Source organism: Pan troglodytes, chromosome 3, assembly GCF_028858775.2.
Source record: "Pan troglodytes isolate AG18354 chromosome 3, NHGRI_mPanTro3-v2.0_pri, whole genome shotgun sequence".
In the NCBI taxonomy this organism is placed as follows: Eukaryota; Metazoa; Chordata; class Mammalia; order Primates; family Hominidae; genus Pan; species Pan troglodytes.
In genome coordinates this window covers 117532919-117555813 of record NC_072401.2, presented here as the reverse complement: position 1 = coordinate 117555813, position 22895 = coordinate 117532919, and the positions used below count along the sequence as shown (strand labels likewise).

At 32.8% G+C, this 22895-nt stretch overlaps 1 long non-coding RNA gene across 2 annotated transcripts in view; it reads left to right on the top strand.

Annotated features, from left to right (window-relative positions):
- Nucleotides 1–22895, top strand: part of LOC134807013 (uncharacterized) — a 346197-nt gene that overhangs the window by 203089 nt on the left and 120213 nt on the right. The window contains exon 4 of one of the 2 annotated variants that reach the window (XR_010156676.1): nt 13461–13847. The exons of the other annotated variant lie outside the window; for it this stretch is intronic. This is a non-coding gene — a long non-coding RNA (uncharacterized LOC134807013). Of the gene's footprint in view, nt 1–13460; nt 13848–22895 lie in introns of those variants that run through there. 2 annotated transcript variants of the gene reach the window in all.

The following is a 22895-nucleotide window of genomic DNA, read 5'->3' as shown; positions in this document are numbered from 1 at the left end:
AGACATTCACTGAGACTTTCAATTCATTAAATTAGAAATATTTTAATTTATTAAAATTTAATTGTTCTGAGTTTATGTATATGGTTTATATATAAATATATATATATACCTTTACAACATCAGTCTTGCACATCTGCCTTTAGATTTGTTCTAATGTTTTAATTTTATTTTACATTTCATTTTGTTTTCAATTAACAAATAACAATTGTGCCTAATTATGGAGTAAAGTGTGATGTTGCAATTCATATTTTCATTGTGTAATGATCCAGTCAGGGTAATTAGCAGATCCGTCACCTCAAACACTTGTCATTTCTTTGTGGTGAGAACACTCAAGACCCTTTTTCTGGCTATGTTGAAATAACAATATGTTATTGTTGACTATGTTCACTCTACTACGCAATCCAGCATCAAAATTTATTCTTCCAATCTAACTATAACTTTTTACCTATTGATCAACTTCTCCTCATACCCCCTTCTCCTCTATTCTCCCCAGCCTCTGGTAACCACGATACTACTCTCTACTTCCATGAGATCAACTTTTTTAGATTGCACATGTAAGTAAGATTATGCAGTATTTGTCCTCCTGTCCTTGGCTTACTTCATTTAACAAAATGTCCTCTAAGTTTATCTATTTTGTTGCAAATAACATGATTTCATTATTTTTGATGGCTGAATAATATAACATTCTGTATATTTATATATACCACATTTTAAAAATTCATTCATCCTTTTATGCACACTTAGGCTGATTCCATATCCTGGCTATTGAGAACAGGGCTGCAATAAACATGGAAATGTAGATATCTCTTTGACATACTGATTTAATTTCCTTTGGATATATCTAGTAGTGTGGTAGCTAGATCATATGGTAGTTCTACTTTTAGTTTTGTGAAGAATTTTCATACTATTGTCCACAATGGTTGTACTACTTTATATTCCCACAAACAGTTTAGAAGAGTTCCTTTTTCTCCATAGCATCACCAGCATTTGCCTGTTTTTTTATGATAGTCATTCAACTAGGGTGTGGTGATGTCTCATTGTGGTTATCATTTGCATTCCCCAGATGACTAGCAATGTTGAGCACTTTTTAAAATGTGCCTGCTGGTCAGCTGTACTTTTTTTTGAGAAAATTATCCAGATATATTTTTAATTTTATATTAGATTATTATTGATTTTGCTATTGTGTTGTCTAGGTTCCTTACGTATTCTGAAGATTAACTTATTGTCAGATACACAGATTTTGAATATTTTCTCTATTCTTTAGATTGTCTCTTCATTGTGGAGCTTTTTAGTTTGATGTAATTTCATTTGCCTATTTTTGCTTTTGTTACCTGTGCTCTTTGAAGTCTTACTCAAAGCAATCATTGTCCCCACCAATGACATGAAGCATCTCTTCAATGTTTTCTTCTAGTAGTTTCATAATTTTGAGTCTTACCTTTAGATCTGTAATGCATTTTGATTTTATTTTATTAAGTGGTGAGAGGGAGAGATCTAGTTTTATTCTTCTGCATGTGGATATCCAGTTTTCCCAGAACCATTTATTAAAAAGACTTTCTTCAATGTATGTTCTTGGCACCTTTGTCAAAAATCAGTTGGTTGTGAATATGTGGACTTATTTCTGGGATGTCTATTCTGTTCTTTTAGACTATGTGTCGATTTTTATATAAATACAAGTTTTTTTGGTTACTATAAGCTTTACAATATATTTTGAAGTAAAGTGTATTACTGTAGCTTTGTAATACACTTTGTAACATAACTTTGTGTTGGTAATTATAGCTTTGTAATATATAGTGTGATGCCTCCAATTCTGTTCTTTTTGCTTAATATTGCTTGACAATTCAATGTCTTTTGTGGTTACATGAAAATTTTAGGATTTTCATTCTAATTCTGTAAAAAATGTCATTGGTATTTTGATATGGATTGTAATAAATGTAGATTCAATGTCTATTGTATAGTATGAACACTTTAACAATATTATATTTTTCAATTTATAAATGTGGCATTTTTTCATTTATTAGTGCCTTCTTCCATTTTTAATCATTTTTTTGTACTTTTTATTGTAGAGATCTTTTACTTCTTTGGTTAAATTTATTACTAGAGGAAGAGGCATGGTAGCTCATGCCTGTAATCCCAGCATTTTGAGAGGCTGATGAGGGAGGATCACTTGAGCCCAGGAGTGGATTATCTTTTTGATATGCTGTTGGATTCAGTTAGCTAGTATTGTGTTGAGGATTTTTGCATCTATGTTAATTAGGAACATTGGTCTGTAGTTTTCTTTTTTTGTTATGTACTTTCATGGTTTTGGTATTAGGGTGATACTGGCTTCACAGAATGACATAGGGAGGATTCCCTCTTTCTCTATCTTTTGGAATTGTGTCAATGGGATTGGTACCAATTCCTCTTTGAATGTCCGATAGAATTCAGCAGTGAATCCATCTGGTCCTGGACTTTTTTTTGCTGACAATTTTTAAATTACCATTTTAATATCACTGCTTGTTATTGGTCTGTTCCGCTTCTATTTCTTTCTGGTTTAATCTAGGGGTGTTGTATATTTCCAGGAATCTATCTGTCTCCTCTTGGTTTTCTAGTTTGTCTGCGTAATGGCCTTCATAGAAGGCTTGAATGATCTTTTGTATTTCTGTGGTATCGATTGTAATATTTATCATTTTATTTCTAATTGAGCTTATTTGGATCTTCTCTCTTCTTTTCTTTTCTCTTTTTTTTTTTTTTTTGTGGAGGGTGGGGGTGGTGGGTGGAGTCTCACTCTGTTGCCCAGGCTGGAGTGCAGTGGCGCGATCTAGGCTCACTGCAAGCTCCCACCTTCCGGGTTCACGCCATTCTCCTGCCTCAGCCTCCCGCGTAGCTGCAACTACAGGCCCCGGCCACCATGCCCGGCTAATTTTTTGTATTTTTAATACAGATAAAGTTTCACCGTGTTAGCCAGAATGGTCTCGATCTCCTGGCCTCAGCCTCCCAAAGTGCTGGAATTACAGTCTCTTCTTTTCTTTTTTTAATCTTGCTAATGATCTATCAATTTTGTTTAACTTTTCAAAGAACCAGCTTTTTGTTTCATTTATCTTTGGTGTTTTTTTGTTTCAATTTCATGTAGTTCTGCTCTGATCTTTGTTGTTTCTTTTCTTCAATTGAGTTTGGGTTTGATTTGTTTTTATTTCTCTAGTTCCTTGAGGTATGACGTTAGAGTGTCTATTTGTGAAGCTTAGTTTTGCTGGATAGAAAATTCTTGGATGATAATTGTTTTGTTTAAGGAGGCTAAAGATAGGACCCTAATCCTTTCTAGCTTGTAGGGTTTCTGCTGAGAAATCTGCTGTTCATCTGATAGGCTTTCCTTTTTAGGTTATCTGATGCTCTTGTGTTGCAGCTCTTAAAATTATTTCTTTCGTTTTGACTTTAGATAACCTGATGACTATGTGCTAGGTGATTATCTTTTGCAAGGAATTTCTGGGGTGTTTTTGACCTTGTTGTAGTTGGATGTCTAGATCTCTAGCAAGACCAGGGAAGTTTTCCTCAATTATTCCTTCAAATATGTTTTCCAAACTTTTAGATTTCTCTTCTCCCTAAGGAAGGCTAATTATCCTTATATTTGGTCATTTAACACAGTCCCAAACTTCCTGGAAGTTTTGTTCATTGTTTTTAATTTATTTATTTGTCTTTGTTGGATTTGGTTAATTTGAACGCCTTGTCTTCAAGCTCTTAAGTCCTTTCTTCTACTTGTTCAACTCTATTGCTGGGACTTTCTGGTGTATTTTGCATTTCTCTAAATGTACTTTATGTCCAGAAATTGTGATGTTTTTATTCATGCTATTTATTTCTCTGGATACTTTTCCATCCATATCCCCCATCATTTTTTTAAAATTTCTTTAAGTTGGTATTTATGTTTCTCTGGTTCCTCCTTGAGTAGCTTAATAATTGACCTTCTGAATTCTTTTTCTGGAAATGCAGAGATTTCTTCTTGGTTTGGATCCATTGCTGGTGGGCTCGTGTGATCTTTTGGGGGTGTTAAAGTACCTTGCTTTGTCATATTACCAGAATTGTTTTTTTGGTTCCTTCTCATTTGGGTAGACTATGTTAGAGGGAAGATCTAGGGCTCAAGGGCTGTTCAGATTTTTTTTGTCCCACAGGGTGCTCCCATGATATAGTGCTCTCTCTCTTCTTCTAGAGCTGGGGTTTCTTGCCAAACTTGCCAAACTGCAGTGATTGTTTTTTCTCTTCTGGGTGTCACCATCCAGTGGAGCTACTGGGCTCTGGACTGTTGTTTGTAGTTTTGTTTAGTGTGCTGGTTTTTTGTTGGTTTTCCTCCAACCAGGAGGTAGCACTTTCAAGAGCATCAGCTGCAACAGGGTTGCCTGAATAAGTTTATCAGGCAGTGGACAGAGCCATAGTGCTCCCAGGAAATTACGTCATTTGTTTTTGGCTGCCAGTGTGGGCAGAGAAAGACCATCACATGGAGGCGGGGTTAGGTGTGTCTGAGCTTGTACTCTACTTGTGTTGGGCTTGCTGTGGCTGCTGTGGGGGATGGGGTGTGGTTCTCAGGTTGATGGAGTTATGTCACCTAGCTCCCCCGCAGCCTGATAAGGCAGTCTCACTGGCACCATACCCCCGACAACAGCAGTGAATTTATTTCCAGGCAGTCAGCAGGACTGAGAACTTGCCGCCAGCTACAAGCCTCCCAGCTGAGAAAGCAAACAGGGGCTTTTAGGTTTTGCTCCTCCCTGCCTGCTGTGATTTCTGTGCTGGCATCTGCACTCCCCCTTCACTCTCTCTCCTGGATTCTGTCCATGAAACTTCATATTTGGTGAAAATTGTTACAAAGTTCAGCTGGAGGTTTTTTTCTCCCTGTGGTCTTTTCCCAATTCCACTGACAGCCCTTCCCTGGGACCCCCGTGAGACAAAATCAGGAGTAGCTCCTTGGGGACCGAGACTGTCCACAGGGCTCTTCACACTGCTTCCTCTAACCCTATATTTTGCTCAGCTGTCTAAATTCATCTCAGCTCCAGGTAAGAGCAAATCCTTTTCCCGTGATCTGGATCTTTGGGTTACTCAGAGAGGGTGTGTGTTCATGAGTGGACATCCCCTTCTCACCCCCCCGACCCCCCACACACACATTTTGGGCACTCAACAGTTTTTTGGCTGTCTCACAGAACCTGCAGCAGCAAGCTACTTCCTTCAAAGGTCTCTGAATCAATCTTTTCATGTCATCATTAGACATAACTTCTCACCAAGTATTATTATGCCAAGAAAATTTTATTTCATGTTATTTTCTAAAAGTTTTATAGGTGTTTTTTTTACATTTGATTCTATAATTAATTTTTGCTGTTAAGTGTGAGGATTAAGTTAAATTTTGTGGGAGGTTTTTGGTTTTTTTATTTTGCTTTTCCTATGGATATACAGTTACTCCAGGACTAGTTGTTGAAAAGCTACATTTACTCCATTACATTTCTTTTGTAGCTTTGCCAAAATTCATTTGGCTGCAATTCTATGGGCCTGTTTTTGGGTTTTCTATATTGTTCTATTAATCTATGTGTCTATACCATCACCAATACCACACAGTATGTGTTATGGTGGTTGTATAGTAGGCCTTAATATTAGGCAGAGTAATTTCTCCTACTTTATTCTTTTTTTATAAATAAAATTTAGTTTTATAAACATGAACTTTTTCTCCATTTATTAAGATCTTTGACTTCTTCTGTTAGTGTTATACAATTTTCAGTATACAAATTCTATGTACTTTTTGTTAGATTATACCTGAATATTTCATCTTTTTTAGAGAATCTAAATGATTTGATAAATTTAAATTTAATAAACCATAGGTTCATTTTAAACGTATAGAAATGTAATTAATTTTTGTGTGTTTATCTTGTAACTTGTGGCCTTGATAACTGAAGTTATTAATTCTAGTATTTGTAGGCAAATTCTTTGAGGTAACCTATGTAGACCATGTTATAACCTGGAAATATATGCCATACTCATTTTTCCTTCTAATATGTATGACTTTTTAAAAAAATATTCTTTCTTTTTTTCTGAAATACGTTAACTGGAATTTCTAGTTCTGTTTTGAATAACAGTATTGAAGATGAGCACATGCTTTATTTTTTATCAGCAGAGGAAAGCATTTAGTCTTTAATCATTAAATATGATGTTAGCTGTAGTAAATATGATGTTAGCTGTTGGTATTTAATAAATTAATTTTTCTTAAGTAATGCTTTAGTGAACTGCATTATTTATGGAAGATAAAAGTACATCATAACTATTATTCATTTTTCTATTTATTTTAAAGAAGCCACTTTTTCTATTCTAGTAATTTTCAAAATATGATAGTATTAACATTTTATAAGATTATCATCATACTTAAGCTGGCTCATGTGTTTAACGTAATTATACTTTTATTATTTAATTAATAGAAACTAAATCATAAAAAATAGCAAAGCATGTATAACAAAGAAAATATAGGCTTTGCTATCTTATATCTACTGAAAAACCTTGGCCTTATATAAATGGAATTTATTTGTTTGTGAAATAAATAGTTTCCTCATATTTTGACCTCAGTGAAGCTTTATACAAGTAGAATAACCAATTTTGAATTATGGAATGCAGTTTTGTAAAATGAGCTTTGTTTTTTTTTTCCTGTTACTACTTACCAGGAAGTCACAGCCACAAACAACAAGAAAAAATTAGATATTAATCTTCTTCTTAAAAAGTTGAGCTATCTTGCTTAAATTCAAGATAATTTTGAAGATCTTCTTAATGTTAGTATTATGGATAAACACTCATTCAAAGAAATAAGCCATCTTCATAGTTCAAGATTTTTATTCGCTTACATTTCTATATGGATGTGCTATTTTTGGTATCTTATGTCACTAATATTGGCAATGCAATATAATGAAACAAATATATGCCAATTCATTACACACATTAGATCAATTATTCAGGCTTACTATTTGTTCCTGTAGTACACATATGTGGTGTATGACCCAGGAGAATATCTCCCCTTTAAGGAATGAAACATGTGTTTCCCATTTGTTGGAAGTCTTCGCAGACAATAGCTCTCATTTGAGTCTCTCCTTGGAACCTCTTTTCAACTGAAGACAGCTTTTTTGCCCAAGAAAGATTACACATAATGACAACTGTTGCAGGGGTAAATAATTTGAGCTAGCTTGCCTAAATTCAAGATAAGTCTAAAAAGCCATCTCAACTCTTGATCTCTTCATAGTATCTGCTGAGTCTTGGTGCAGCAATATGGCAGCTAAATCTCTCCTCTGCTCAATTATACTTCCTCCACTTCTGTACTGGTGTTGATCTCATGAGTAATCATAAACTTTATATACAAACATAGAAACAACTGCAATAGCACCTGTGTGAATTGTTTCTTATAAAATAAAGTCCATCATTGTCTTCCAATGGCAATTAAAATTTGTATATGAAAAACTATACAGATGAAACTAAGAAAATTTCTAATAGCACCTACGAAAGTTCAGTAATGACCCCTACACAACTAAGAACATTAGAAACAATAGAATATAAGTCAGTGTGGAGTATCAGGAAATGAGATGGCAGAAGAAAATAAGTGCAATTTTTTTGCAGACAAAAATGTTTTATTATTCTCAAACTATATGCCAATGTAAAATACATTAAAATTTATATATTGAGGCTTATAGTACATTAACTTTGCAGTAATTATCAATTACTCCCATACTTGTGTTTTTGTTCTGTTCTTCTTGTCAAAAGAAAAAAAAAACATTATTTGTCCCACTGAATTTGGCCTATCCTGGAAATATCTTTTGACCAACAGAACGTGTGAAAATGACGTTGTGTGATCTCGGCTTAGGTTTTAAGATGCTTTGCAGTTTCCTTTATATCTGTCCTCTTAGAAGTCAGTCAGCTGTCATGTAAAGAATTCTGACTTTCTAGTGAAGAGTAAGACCACTTATAGGGACCACAGAATGAACGACAACTTACATGAAAAGAGAGGTCTAGCCAACCCTCAGTCATTCCAGCAGCAATCCAGCTGAGATGGCAGATGTGTGAATGTAGGCACATGTCTGCCAGCCAACATCACAACATCATACGGAGCAGCAACAATCCATTTATGGAAAATCCAACCCAAAGTGGAGAACGATGAAGAAATAAATCATTGTGTTGAACCAGTAATTAATTATACATCATCAGATAACTGAAATAATCACATGATAATCAATTGAAAAGTATTTGTCTCAAATTTCTAAACCTAATAATTACCGAAAGACATATTCAGAAAGATGCGAACTGGTAAATGTGGCTATTGGATTTTCTTAAAATATAGATTTAATTTATTTGAGGAAAAAATATAATGAATTTATTCATTTACTATATAATGCTTTTGTTTAATTAAAATAAACTAAGGGTAAGGGCATATAACCCAGTTATAAGTTACAGGTCACACTACTGAATTCTTATAAACATGATATTTTTCACAGAAATATATAAAAAATATAATACCCTGCTTAACATATGGTAGCTGATACTTTTATTATCATTTACAGTCGAAAACTGCATATGGTCCTGGACATAGTCTATAAAAAAAACTTTAATCTTAACTCTGCTAAGTTATGAGAAGAACACTACAGAAGAGAGAAAAGAGGGCATATTTTAAAACTTGATAAAATTAAAAGAAAGAAAATAGTGCTTGTTTGGGAGACTATCACCAACCTGAATCATGTCTGCCTTTGATTCTCTGTGCTTTGAATGTTCAAATAAATTTTCTCAGCCCATCTCTCCATCCCTTCTCAGCTCACTATCCCTAGCTGGTAGTTTCCACAAAATAATGTCCTTTATGTTACATCTTAGAGATGGAGACATTAACCTAAATTCTACAAGACAACAGCTGAAAAAAATTGCCTTATATAGTGGGTTCATTAATAGAAGTACATGTATGTATGCTAACAGATGACTTACAGAAAATAATTCAGTAAGGTTGGCTATCTTTGAATCATATTACTTCAGCTTTATTGATTGCTACTATTTTAAGTCCTTGATTTTAACAGTTAGATATGAAGGAATATATACATTAGACTAAAAAGAAAGTTAATTTTAGAGAATAATGAGAATTACGGAACTTTGCATTAGTTCTTCTCTTTTAATACTGTTTTTGTTCTTATAGTTCCCTAATTCTCCACCATCTGCTGTTACTTTAATTGCTCATCAAGTATAGTGATCTTGGCATTAATGGAAACAACACATCTGTCCTAAACCTTTTTTCTTATATCCTTTATTCCTTCCATTGAAACTTTCAGTTCATTTATATAGAGCAATTACAGTCTTGTGTCACTTAAAGATGGGGATACAATTTGAGAAGGACTTTGTTAGGCAATTTTGTCTTTGTGGGAACATCATAGAGAATGCTTACACAAACCTAGATGGTACAGCCTAGTACAAATGTAGGATATGGCATTGTTTATTGTTCCTAGGCTATAAACCTGCACAGCATGTTACTGTACTCAATACTGTAGGCAACTGTAACATAATAATAAGTATTTGTATATTTAAACATAGAAAAGGTATAGTAAAAATATAGTATTATAATATTATGAGACCACTGTAATATATGCACATTGTTATTGATTTAAGCAATATTATGAAACAATAATTGTATATTAATTGAAATAAAATATTAAAATTACTCTAAAACTTCAGATAGTATTATAAAATATTTTAAATGGTCACCTTAAATTTAAACCAGGGTTTTTTTTCCATCTACTTAAAATCTTAAATTGTTTTATGAAGAGGAATATTACTTTTCAATATAGCTGTTGTTATTGCAAACTTATATTCCTAAGGAATTTCATTAAAAATTAATATAAGTTGTTAAATTGAAGCACAAAGATTATGTTTAAAATGACTATAAATGATGCTGTACAATCTAATATCTGTTTTGGGAAATTTTCATTTCTCATAGTGATTGGAAGTGCAGGTATTATGGATGTCAATAAGTATAATGGAAGGCTAAGATAAGAATATAAAGAAAAATAGTTACTTATTCAAGCAGTGAAATTGCAAAAGGAAAAAGAGAGATTCCTGTTTATTTACCCCAAGTATATCTTTTATCAATCACACAGTAGCTGAATGTTCCCTACATAATTTTTTCCTTAGGAAATCCTCATGACAGTCGTATTTGTTGTAGGATTTAATTAAAAAAAAAAAAAACTTTCATATGACCTACACTAACAAGCATTTGAAATATTTTCTAACTTTCCTAAGATATAAGTAAGGAGGCAAATGTAGCCTTCCTCTATATACACTTTATTTTACTTTAATTTTTAGACATAGTCACTTAAAACATTTATACAATAGAATACAACAGATGTCATGATTCTGTTGATATTTATTAATATACTGTTAGGTGCTGCATTCTGCAAATATAGTTAAGAAAATTAAACATTAACATATTATTTATACTATCATTTAATGATCATTTTAATGGCAGAAACTATATTCTACACTTTAAGTATATTATATAATAAATACATGTAAGAAACCTAAAGATAAAATTTATCAACTTTTCAGATTTGTGAAGTGTATAGCTTAAACTCTTAAATAACATAACTAGGGTCATCCAACTAGTTAGTGTTAAAGCCATCTAGTGAGCAAAATATTTCTAACTGGAAACATTTGGCTTAGTCCCTTCCATTTTACATTTCGATCATCTAACTCCTAGGAAATTATTATTTTAATGTTTCAACCTAGAAACTCCTGAGGCAAGAAGTCAGGATCAGAGCATTTTTGCTATGATCCTCAACTAATCCTTAGGGTGATTCTAAAAGAATCATTTTAAACATTTTCCAACACTAAAAATTTTATTGACCTCAGCAGATCATCTAAAAATATAACATGTATGTGCAGGATCATTGTTACTTGGATCATAAGCTTGTTCTTTTTTTGTTTCCCTTAGCCTAGTTGTTTCAGGTTGAATCCTTCAAACATCAGTTGATAATTGACTACTCATTCAGTGGCCAAGGCACAACATTGCTACTTTTATGGTGTGTGTATGTACATGTGTGCGTATGTGTGTGCTTGTTGTATATATGCCTCCGTGTGATCACTGACTTCTGGAATTCACATTAGGATAAATGAATGGTAAAACTAATTGCTTCTAATAGCCCTTCCCTGAACATACCTACTACAGTCTCAGAGTGCCCACCAAATCTCATCTCAAATTATAATCCTCATAATCCCCATGTGTCAAGGGAGAGACCTGATGGGAGCTGATTGGATCATGGGGGTGGTTTCACCTATGCTGTTCTCATGATAGTGAATGAGTTCTCATGGGATCTGATGGTATTACAAGGGGCTCTTCCCCTTCGGTCTCTCTCTCCTGCCACCATGTAAAAAAGGTGCTTGCCTTCTCTTCACCTTCCACCATGATTGTAAGTTTCCTGAGGCCTCCCCAGTCATAGAAAACTGTGAGTCAATCAAACAGTTTGGAGGGCTCAGAAGAAGACAAGAAGATAAAGGAAACTTTGCAATCTCTTAGAGACTTATTGTATGGATTTGACCAAAGTGCTGATAGTGATGTGGGCAATGAAGTTCAGAATGAGGTGGCCTCAGATGGTAATGAGGAACTTATTGGGAACTGGAGCAAAGGTTACCCTTGCTATGCTTTAGCAAAGGAACTGGTGGTATTCTACCCCTGTCAACAGCGGAAGAGGTCTGTGGAAGTTTAAACCAGAGAGGGATGATTTAAGGTATCCGATGGAAGAAATTCCTAAACAGTAAAGTGTTCAAGAGGTCACCTGGCTTTTTCTAAAAGTATAGAGTCATAAGCATTCACAAAGACATAATTTGAAATGGAAACTTATATTTAAAAGGGAAACAGAGCATAAAGCCTTGGAAAATTTACTGCCAGATCATGTGGTAGAAAAGGAAAACCCATTTTCTGGGGAGAAATTCAAGCCAGCAGCAGAAATTTGCATAAGTAAGGAGAAACCAAATATTAACTGTCAAGATAATGAGAAAAATGTCTCCAGGGTTTTCTTACCTCTGCATGGCAGCCCCTCCCATCACATGCTTGGAAGTCTAGGAAAAATGGTTTGGTGGGCTAGGCCCAGGGCCCTGCTGCTCTGTGCAGCCTCAGGATGTGGTGCTCTGGGTTCCAGCTGCTACAGCTCCAGCTATGGCTAAAAGGGGCCAGGGTAAGCTCAGGCCATTGCCCCAGTGTGTGTTGGCCCCAAGTTTCAGTGGCTTCCACATGGTGTTGGGCCTGACAGTATACAGAAGACAAGAGTTGAACTTTGAGAGTCTCTGCCTAGATTTCAGAGGATATATGGAAATTCCTAGGTGTCCAGGCAGAAGTCTGCTCAGGGGTGGAGCTCTCATGGAGGAGCTCTACTAGGCCAAGGCCAAGGAAGAATGTGGGGTTGGAGCCCCCACACAGAGTCCCCACTGGAGCACTGCCTGATGAAAAAAAGGCCACTGTCCTCCAGATCTCAGAATTGTAGATCCACCAACAGCTTGTGCCGTGTGCCTAGAAAAGCCTCAGGCACTCACTCCAGCCTGTGAAAGCAGCTGCAGGGGCTGAACCCTGCAGAGCCACAGAGTTGAAGCTGCTCAAAGCGTTGGCAGCCTACCCCTTGCTTCAGCGTGCCCTGGTTGTGAAACATGGAGTCGAAGGAGATTATTTTGGATCTTTAAGATTTAATCAGTGTCCTAACAGGCTTTGAATTTGCGTGGGTACTGTAGCTCCGTAGTTTTGGCCAATTTCTCCCATTTGTATTGGGAACATTTACCCAATGCTTGTACCCCCATTGTATCTTGGAAGTAACTAACCTGTTTTTTATTTTACAGGCTCATAGGTGGAAGGGACTTACCTTATCTTAGATGAGATTTTGTACTTAGACTTTTGAGCTAATTCTGGAATTAGATAAGATTTGGGAGACTGTTGGGAAGGCATTATTGGTTTTGAATTGTAAAAAGGATATGAGATTTGTGAGGGGCTATGGGCAGAATGATATGGCTTGGCTTTGTGTCCCCACCCAAATCTCATCTCAAATTGTAATCCTCACATGCTGAGGGAATAACCTGGTGGGAGACAATTGGATCATGGGGATGGTATCCCCCATGCTGTTCTCATGGTAGTGAGTGACTTCTTACCAGATCTGATGGTTTAAAAGTTTCACTTCCCTCTTCACCCGCTCTCTCTCTCCTGCTGCCATGTGAGGAACATGCTTCCTTCCCCTTCACCTTCCACCATGATTATAAGTTTCCTGAGACCTCCCTAGCCCTGTGGAACTGTTTCTTCATAAGTTACTTTTATGAAGGTAACTTAACCTTCATAAAGCTTAAGTTAAATTAAACCTTTTTCTTCATAAGTTACCCAGTCTCAGGCAGTTCTTTATACCCATGTGAAAATGGACTAATACAATACCATCATTTTTCTAATCTCTGTCTTCCTTTGTCACCCTCTTACACAGGCAGAGTCCTAGGAGTCTGAAGATACTAATTCGTGAATCTGATATAAAGAAAGTATTATTTATTCTTCCACTCAGAGCTTTACTGAGGATAAAAGAGTAGAAAAAATATCAGAGAGGTAATTGTAAAAATAATACTTTTACCATTCAACTGCACTGGCCTGATAATAAGCACATTTACAATATTAGGTATCTAAGAAATGGCACATGTGTTATTTCACAAGATTCTATATAACCATATTATATAATATATAATAAGTTAAAGTAATTTCAACATGTACAGAATTAAAATATTACTGTATTAAGTAGTGATAAAATACTAGATGTAAGAAAACATAATGGGGAAAATAATATTTATAATAAAATTATTTCAGGATCCTGATGTCAGTCTAATGGAAGTTGTCCTGTGAAATTATTTCTGGAAGAGATAAAGTAGGGTTTGATGTATCATATATGGCATTTTCTTATTTTACTAATAAATGGCTGAGTAACATTGGCAAATATATATATTTCTAAACGTAGAAATGAAGGTGGTTATACCATATAGGTTTGCTTGTTTCTCTAATAATAGATAACATGTATTAAAAACTAATTTCATATTAAAGCCTGGATGTAAGCATTTTTATGCAAACCATGATAGCTCTATGAAGTATTTTACCATTATTATTCCCATTTTACCGGTGAATGGCATAGGTTGGTCTACCATACAGTTAGTAAATCACAAAGATATGAATCCCTGCAGAATAATCTTGGGCCCATGCCTAGAACATAATGTTATTTGATAGAAATAAAATCTCAGGCTAAAATACAAGCAACTTATTGTCCGGGCGCAGTGGCTCACGCCTGTAATCCCAGCACTTTGGGTGGCCGAGGTAGGCGGATCACGAGGTCAGGAGATCGAGACCATCCTGGCTAACACGGTGAAACCCCCTCTCTACTAAAAATACAAAAAATTAGCTGGGAGTGGTGGCAGGCGCCTGTAGTCCCAGCTACTCGGGTGGCTGAGGCAGGAGAATGGCATGAACCCGGGAGGTGGAGTTTGCAGTGAGCTGAGATCGTGCCACTGCACTCCAGCCTGGGTGACAGAGCAAGACTCTGTCTCAAAAAAAAAAAAAAAAAGAAAAGGAAAAAAAAAGGTGGAACTTATTCGTTCTTATTGTAATTATTCTTTGCAATTCTTTTCTCAAAAACATTGAAGAATTGACATTTTCTCTAACATCTCTCACTCTGACTGTGAGAAAATCAAATGAAATTTGCTCCCTTTATAAATTATTTCTTGTTCTAACTTCATTTTATAGCCCAGTACAAAGTATCTAAAATAAATAAAAAACAGATTAAATATATAAATTAAGTACAGTGTACCCTTTTTTCTGCTTAATTGCATAAAAAACCACACCTTACTTGAACTACAGTGACATCTTGTGGCCTAAAGTGTTTGATTTCTTTTATATATAAATCATTGTTTTTGTTTTCTGATTCTCTTCAGTTCTAAGTTTTAAAGCAGGTAGTTTTCATTCAAGAAAATGCCATAGGCATAAATTCTGAACAATCACTAAATATTCCATAAATAAAATATTAAATCGGGAAAAAATTAATAACAAATATGGCTAAGAATAATTGCTGCCCTAGGTTTTTTTTTCAGAGTAGTGTGTTTAACTTGAAGTATATTTTATTTTTAAAATATGTGGGAAAAACTCATGTCACTTCATTTAAAATTGGAGACAAGTAGTTTCAATCATTTTGCTATTTTTGTGTAATTAAAAAGGAATCAATTTTTTTTAAATTGTAAATATGATCCCAATATCTGCACGTTAAAAACATTTTTCTTCTATGGAATGCACATCATCTTTTTAATGTGTAACTTTTAGTTTTATTCTTTAAATACATACTAATAAATAAATTGAAGTTATGATTTCCTCAAGCCTCTGCTTTCTTCAGTTGTTTCAGTATTTGCCAGATGGCTTCTGATTATTTTCACTGTTCCCCAGGGTTCCATATTAAACACATTAAATCACATCTTCAAAATTTAAAGAGGAAGTATAATTGCATCTCAAAAGCTCTTATTATACATCTTACAAAAGTGTAATTATGAATTAAACAGTATTATCTTGAATATACAGAGAGCTGCGGTTTGTAAAGCTAATTTGTAAAGAAACAAAATAATGGTGATATACAATTTAAACTAATTTATTTATGTATGTTATACATATGGTATTCAAAATTAATTTAAAATAATGGTTAACTAGTTAACTCATTTCATATGATAAAGTATATATTGAGTTTAATAATGTGTATCTAAACCTATTTCTGCTGTATTGTCATTTAAGTTTTAGAAAACAATTAGTTCATTATGAAAAGTCTAAGATATTCTTCTCAGCAGTAGCAGTACATATTGATTTCTATAATTCTGTTGCTTTTGTTCTAATTTTAGTATATGTGCTACTGAAGCAAACACTGTTATTCCATCGTATAGCATCTATTCTACAAATTGCAAAATGAGTGTAGCTCTTTTCGTAACTAGAATAAGTAAAGGTAATAGATTATATGTATACTAATTATCATTGCAAATATAAATATGTCAACAACAAAGCATTATTTTGTGTGGCTTGTAAATGAGTGCTTCACAAGTATTGGGACACTAGGTTAGTTAACAGCCAATTTTGGTACCTCTTCTAATTGATAACTGAAGAAAGGCTTTTAACCTTAGTATGTTCTAGATTAATTACATGAATTAACCCAAAAGTCTACTTTCACTCTCTGGGATACTATTAACTTTAACATAAACCTAGAGTAAATTATAAATATCAAGCAGATATATAATTGTTGCTACTATATCTACCCATTTTTTACTAGAATATTGGTAAAATCTGCATGCATGTTGGCTAAGGACAAAGGTATGTTCCCCCAGATAAGAACCTACTATTCTCTATTTTTAATGTCCCAAAATAATGTATATTTAATGATTTTATTACTTTCTATATTTACTCCATAAATCAGGAATTATTCTTTAAATAATTTCTGAAAAAATTTTAAACCGTGATTTTTAATATAATTATTTCAACATGCTATAATATGCATTTTAAACAAATCTTACACAATTCTTCTTAAGACATAGGGAGAAATAGGAATAATAAATGTATATTATTAATAGTAGTCTTTTATTTATTGAAGTATATGTTACATTCTCAAGTTTTATTGTGGTCTAATTGATAAAAATTACAAATTACATGTAGTTGTATAAAATGTGATAATTTTATAAATGTATACATTATGAAGTGATTACCACAATCAACATAATACATCTATCACCACAAATAGAATAAAACAAGTAAAGTAATTTATTTTGAGGACTAATTTCTTTTCATATTGCAATTGCTATAATGAGACAAATTATAATAACCTTTTCTGGTTCTGATGCTTTATAAATATAGTACTTTTAAAAATTTCTAGCATTATTTATGTATCATATTACAATCATACTTTAATAAATAATACTTTAATAAATAAGCAAACTGAAGCTAATATGTGTTATCTTGCTTGAGGTCACAAAGTTTCTAGGTTTTCAAAAATATAATTCATTCTGAGTTGTTTCACCACAAAAGCTTGATCTCTTTTTATTCTATATTGCTTGCTTTTCTCTCATCACGTCTCTTGAACATATTTAAGTTTATGAAATTAATTGAGAAAAATTTAGGTCAGCATTCCAGTTGATATACAAACAACAATAATGACTCATAATATCCTTATAAAAATAAGCCTTTGTGTGATCACTTAAATATTTAGCACTTTAAAATCTTCCTAAAATCTTCTTCAATATGACTGGGCATTCAAAAATATGACTTAACGTTACATAATGGCTGTAGATGTGGGTGTTTATTGAAAACCTTCAAGAATTTCTTTATTTGATAATTTTCCAATCACATAAATATCATATAAATTATTATGTATCTTATTCTGGACCTGCAAATATTCTACATTTACATATATATTTGATTTCCCATGTATTTTATTATAAAGTTTTCTAATTTTCACTATATTATAGTATCTTTTATTTAATTCTGTGCATAGTATACACTGTTTAATTTTACATTTATTTATATTTATATTTACATCTAATTTCTATTTTAAATCTATAGAGGTAATAAAATTAATTTATACTGATTGTGAAAAAAAGGTTGAATATTTTGACTTGTGTTTTTGTCTATGCTTTTAGAAATGTAGATTGGCTAGTCCTTCTTGTTTTTAGGGTATACACACACACAAACATACGAACTTCACAAAGAGAGAGGGAGGTTAAATGGTAAAAGGTGAGAAATTTTAAAAATATATGAAAAATGTGAGACTATATTAAGAAATGATGAGTCTGGATACATGTAAAAGTTATACATGAAGAAGTAGAAAATATCTATCAATGAAAAAATTGCTTTTAAACTTTATAAAAGCTATATTTTCAAAATATATCTGAGATTTATTTAAAGAGAACACATGGCCAGACGTGGTGGCTCACGCCTGTAATCCCAGCGCTTTAGAAGACCTACCAAGGCTCATGGATCACCTGAGGTCAGGAGTTCGAGACCAGCCTGGCCAACATGGCAAAACCCCATGTCTACTAAAAATACAAAAAAAAAAATTAGCCAGGCATCGTGGCGGGCATCTGTAATCCCAGCTACTAGGGAGGCTGAGCAAGAGAATCGCTTGAACCTGGGAGGCAGAGGTTGCAGTGAGTCAAGATCACGCTATTGCACTCCAGCCTGGGCAACAAGAGCAAAACTCGTCTCAAAAAAAAAAAAAGAACACATTGAGCAATCTAAATATAATTTACATTCTTATGCTGATGACCATGATTATAGAAGAAGTTAGAAGTAAATAAATATATTAATGAATAAATAATTTTATGGTACAAGAAATAAAGGCATAAAGCCAATATCTCTTTTCATTTACATTTTTTCCTGTAATCAAAAGGAAAGACTCACTTCTATAACCGGATGTGTAATACTTTGCATCCAAATAAGAAAAATCTACAAAACTGAGGAAAAGCATCTGTTAAAAGATTTTATGTTGCGGTATGCACAGGTCCAAGTGCATTGATGGTTCATGGCAAAGACTTAGGTTTTCTTGCAGCATCTGGATATTTCAGGAAAAAATATAAGTAGATCTGTTTCTGAATAACTTAGGAATTGGCAAACTGGATAATAGGGAATCAATCTGGATAACAGTGAATTTTAGAGATTTAGATAATAAATTTAAATAATAGTGAATTTTATTTATTAATATTAATTCACTGTGAATAGTAATAGTGAATTTTTGATATTTAGAAATATACCTATATTATTTATGTTTACAAATTTAAATGCATGAATTTGGACTTAGATATTTTATTTTAATTTTTAAAACCACCTTAATAATGTATGATTGACACAAAAAGACATAAATATTTATTATATGCAGCTTGATAAGTTTGGAGATAAGTATGCACATGTAAAATCATTACCACAATCTATGCCATAAACTTATACATTACCTCCAAAAGTTTTCTCCCACACTCTTCAGTTATTATTGTTGTTATTACAGTGATAAGGACATTTAACATAACATCTAGCCTCTGGGCACATTTTTAAGTATACAAATGATATTGTTAACTATAGACTCTATGCAACGCAATAGATCTCCAGGGCTTACTCTTTTTGTATAACTGCAACTTTTTAAACTTTGGCTAATAAATCTTCATTTCCCCCTCCCCTCAGTCCCTGGAAACCACTATTCTAGCATCTACTTCTATGAGTTTGATTATTTTAGATTTTTCTCATATAAATGGGATCTTGTAGCATTTGTCATTCTGTTTCCGGTGTATATCACTCAGCATAATGTCTTCCAGATTTATCCGTGTTGTAGCAAGTGGTAGAATTTACTTCTTTGTAAAAACTGAATAATATTCAATTGTATGTATATACCATATTTTCTTTTTGCATTCATCCGTTGATAAACATTCCGCTTGCTTTCATGTTTTCCCTATCGTGAATAATGCTGCAATGAACATGGGAGTGCAGATATCTTTTTGAGATCGTGATTTCAATTTCTTGAATGTATATACAGAAGTGGGATTGCTAGATTATATGATAATTTCATTTATAATTTGGCGGGGAACGTCCATCCTTTTTTTCCATAGTTGTTGCACCAATTTGCATTTCTATCAATAGTATATAAGGGTTCCCTTTTCTCTACATCCACAACAATATTTGTTATCTGGCTAGGTGCAGTGGCTCATGCCTATAATCCCAGCACTTTGGGAGGCTGAGGTGGGCAGATTTCTTGAGTGCAGGAGTTTGAGACCAACCTGAGAAACATGGCAAAACTCTGTCTCTACAAAATAAATAAATAAATAAAAATATTAGCCAGGTGTGGTAGTGCACACCTGTAGTTCCAGGTACTCAGGAGGCTGAGGTGGGGGGATCGTTAGAGCCAGGAGGTCGAGGCTGCAGTGACCTGTGATTGTGCCACTGCACACCAGCCTGGGCAACAGAGCAAGACCCTGTCTAAAAAAAACAAAAGTTATCTTTTGTAATTGGTCCCTCATCATACACCATACACAAAAATCAACTTAAAATGAATTAAACAATAATATGTGAAGGATTAATAAAATTCCTAGAAGGAAACACAGGAGAAAAGCTTCTTGACATTGGTCTTGACAATGATTTCTTGGATATGACAACAAAAGTATAAACAGCAAAAACAAATACACACAAATGGAGCTATGTCAAACTAAAACATTTTCTACACTTCAAAGGAAAAAATGAACAAAATGGAAATTCACCTATAAAAATGAAGAAAATATTTGTAAATCATATATCTGCTAAAGGGTTAATACCTAAAAAATATAAAGAAGTCCTATAATTCAATAGAATAAAAACAAACATACCAATTTAAAAATAGACAAAATAATTAAATAAACATTTCTCAAAAAAAGACATACAAATGACCAATTAGTTTATGAAAAGGTACTCAATGTCACTCACTATCAGGGAAATGTAAGTCCAAAAACCACAAGGATTTATCACTTCATAACCAACAGAGATTATTATTGGACCTATATATTTTAAGAGGAAGACTGTATCTGGGCATATGAATACTATAAAGAGTATTAGGTACTATTAATCACCTTTTCTTTCCTGTACCATATGCTATAATTTACTGTAAAGAGCACTACTCTATCGTAACGGGACTATCATTTTAATTAGACTCCAGTGTGACTTATGTGGACATTTATGTTTTTCTACACATGGTTACATGTGGTGATGTGAGTGAGAGTTTTAAAAGTGCGTAATTTATATGTATTAAACAAAAAAAAATTAGAGAAAGAAAAAATAAATACTGTAACTTGATTTTTCAAAACTAACTTAAATGCAAACACCAAGTGTGGATTTATTTTGTTAGAACATTGTGGGTGTTTAGGCAGAGGAGGATGTAAAAACAAATTGCTATTTTTTTAATTACAAAAATATTACAAGATCTTAGAAAAATATGTATGAGAACATAAGAAGAAATAAACCAGTAGTGCTATATATAGAAATTTTAAAAGTAAAGTAACACTATGTTCTAAATTTTGAACATCTTGATAAAATAGGCACATTTCTAAAGAAAAATAGAAATGTCCAAAAATCTGTGAATAAAATATACTTAATAGTTAATAATTGAAAGATATCAAAGAAATACATTAAAACTTCACAATTTAGATTATCTTTAGCATGGATGATTCATAAACATATTACCACACTATCCTTAAGTAAACTATTCCAGGAGTAACATAAAGAATACTCATAATGTATTGAATAAAACTAGCAAAATGTTTATTACAAAGCTGATTAATCAATTATAAAAATTTAAAACAATTCCTGTAAACTACTTATGAATGAATATAGATATAACATTGGTAATTAAAAAAACTATAATGAGGTTACACCACTAAAGTAAAAGTTACCTAAATAATGCAATAATTATTTAGTAGGAGAGAAAGAATACATAATATAAACAAGAGGGCTAAAAGTATTATTAAAATGTAGCATGCACTTATTAGAGTACATGCTGAGACAGGATATACAAATTATAAGAACAGAGGGACTCAAAAAATAAATCTAAGAAGTCTTTATTAAGAATACAAGGAATGCCTCATAACAACATAAAGCTAATATTGTTTTATAATAGATATTTTTATTGGGAATTATTAAGAACAACTTAATCATTTAATTTCTAAAGAACCTCTTATCAATAAAAAATAAGATATCTGCACATCGAATTTTGTAGAAAGTCTGAGAATCTTAGATCACTACAGAAGAAAATGTAATAAAAACATTTGTGATGTAAGTTACCACAAGATAGAAGTCTATGGAACATAAACATTTAAGCAATAGTTTAATAGAAAATATGAATAGGGAATAATTTTATTGAAAAGAATGCAAAAAACACCAAAATATTTCAAAATGTTTTAGCTATATAAAGGAAATTAATGTACTAAAATATTTAAATTAAAACTTGAACAAAGGAAAGATGTGCCATGTTTCTATCTAAAACAATTGACATTTATAAAGGTGCTAATTACCCAAGATAAATGTATATATATATAAAACTACTATAGAAAATAATTTAACAGACATTTATTAAAGTTTGAATACTAGTTTTATAATTATTATGTTGTCCTTAGTGGTTGGGAAAAACTAAAATTCAATCAGTGGTCAAAAATCAAAACAAAAACATTCTTGACAAAAATGGTAAGCCTGCAATGACTAATGACTTTGTACACATAGAATATTCTAGTAATGTACCCAGGAACTAAAAGTTAATACTTCAAAACTCACTTCAGAAAAAGTTATATTACTAGAGATAAAAAGAGGAAATACATAATAATGCAGTCAATTCTTCAAGAGAACATAAAACTCCCAAATGTGAATGCACCTATAGCCCAGAACTACATTATACAAGTACCAAAACTCACAGAACTAGAAATAGAAATAAACCAATCAATTATTATGGTTGGAAACTTCAACACTTCTTTCTTATTAACAGAACAAGTGGACAGAAAATCAGTAAGCATAAAGAAGAAACAAACTATGTCATTAAACAATTTGACCTAATTGATAATTGTAAAACACGTCAACATCAGGAGAATATATGTTCTTATTCTTTTTAATTATACATGGACTATTCACTAAAAACAAAAAGAAAATCATATGTTGGTCCATACAAAAAACTTAGTGCACTTTAAAAACATGAATCATAAAAAGCATATGTTTAGAACGTGATGGAAATAACCTAGAAATCAGTAGGAGAAAGAAAATGGAAATACTCCAAATATTTTATAATTATACTCGAAACAAACTAGTAGGTGTAAACCTAATAACATTTAAAAGATATTTATTTCAGAAACTGCAAAACACTGATAGAAGC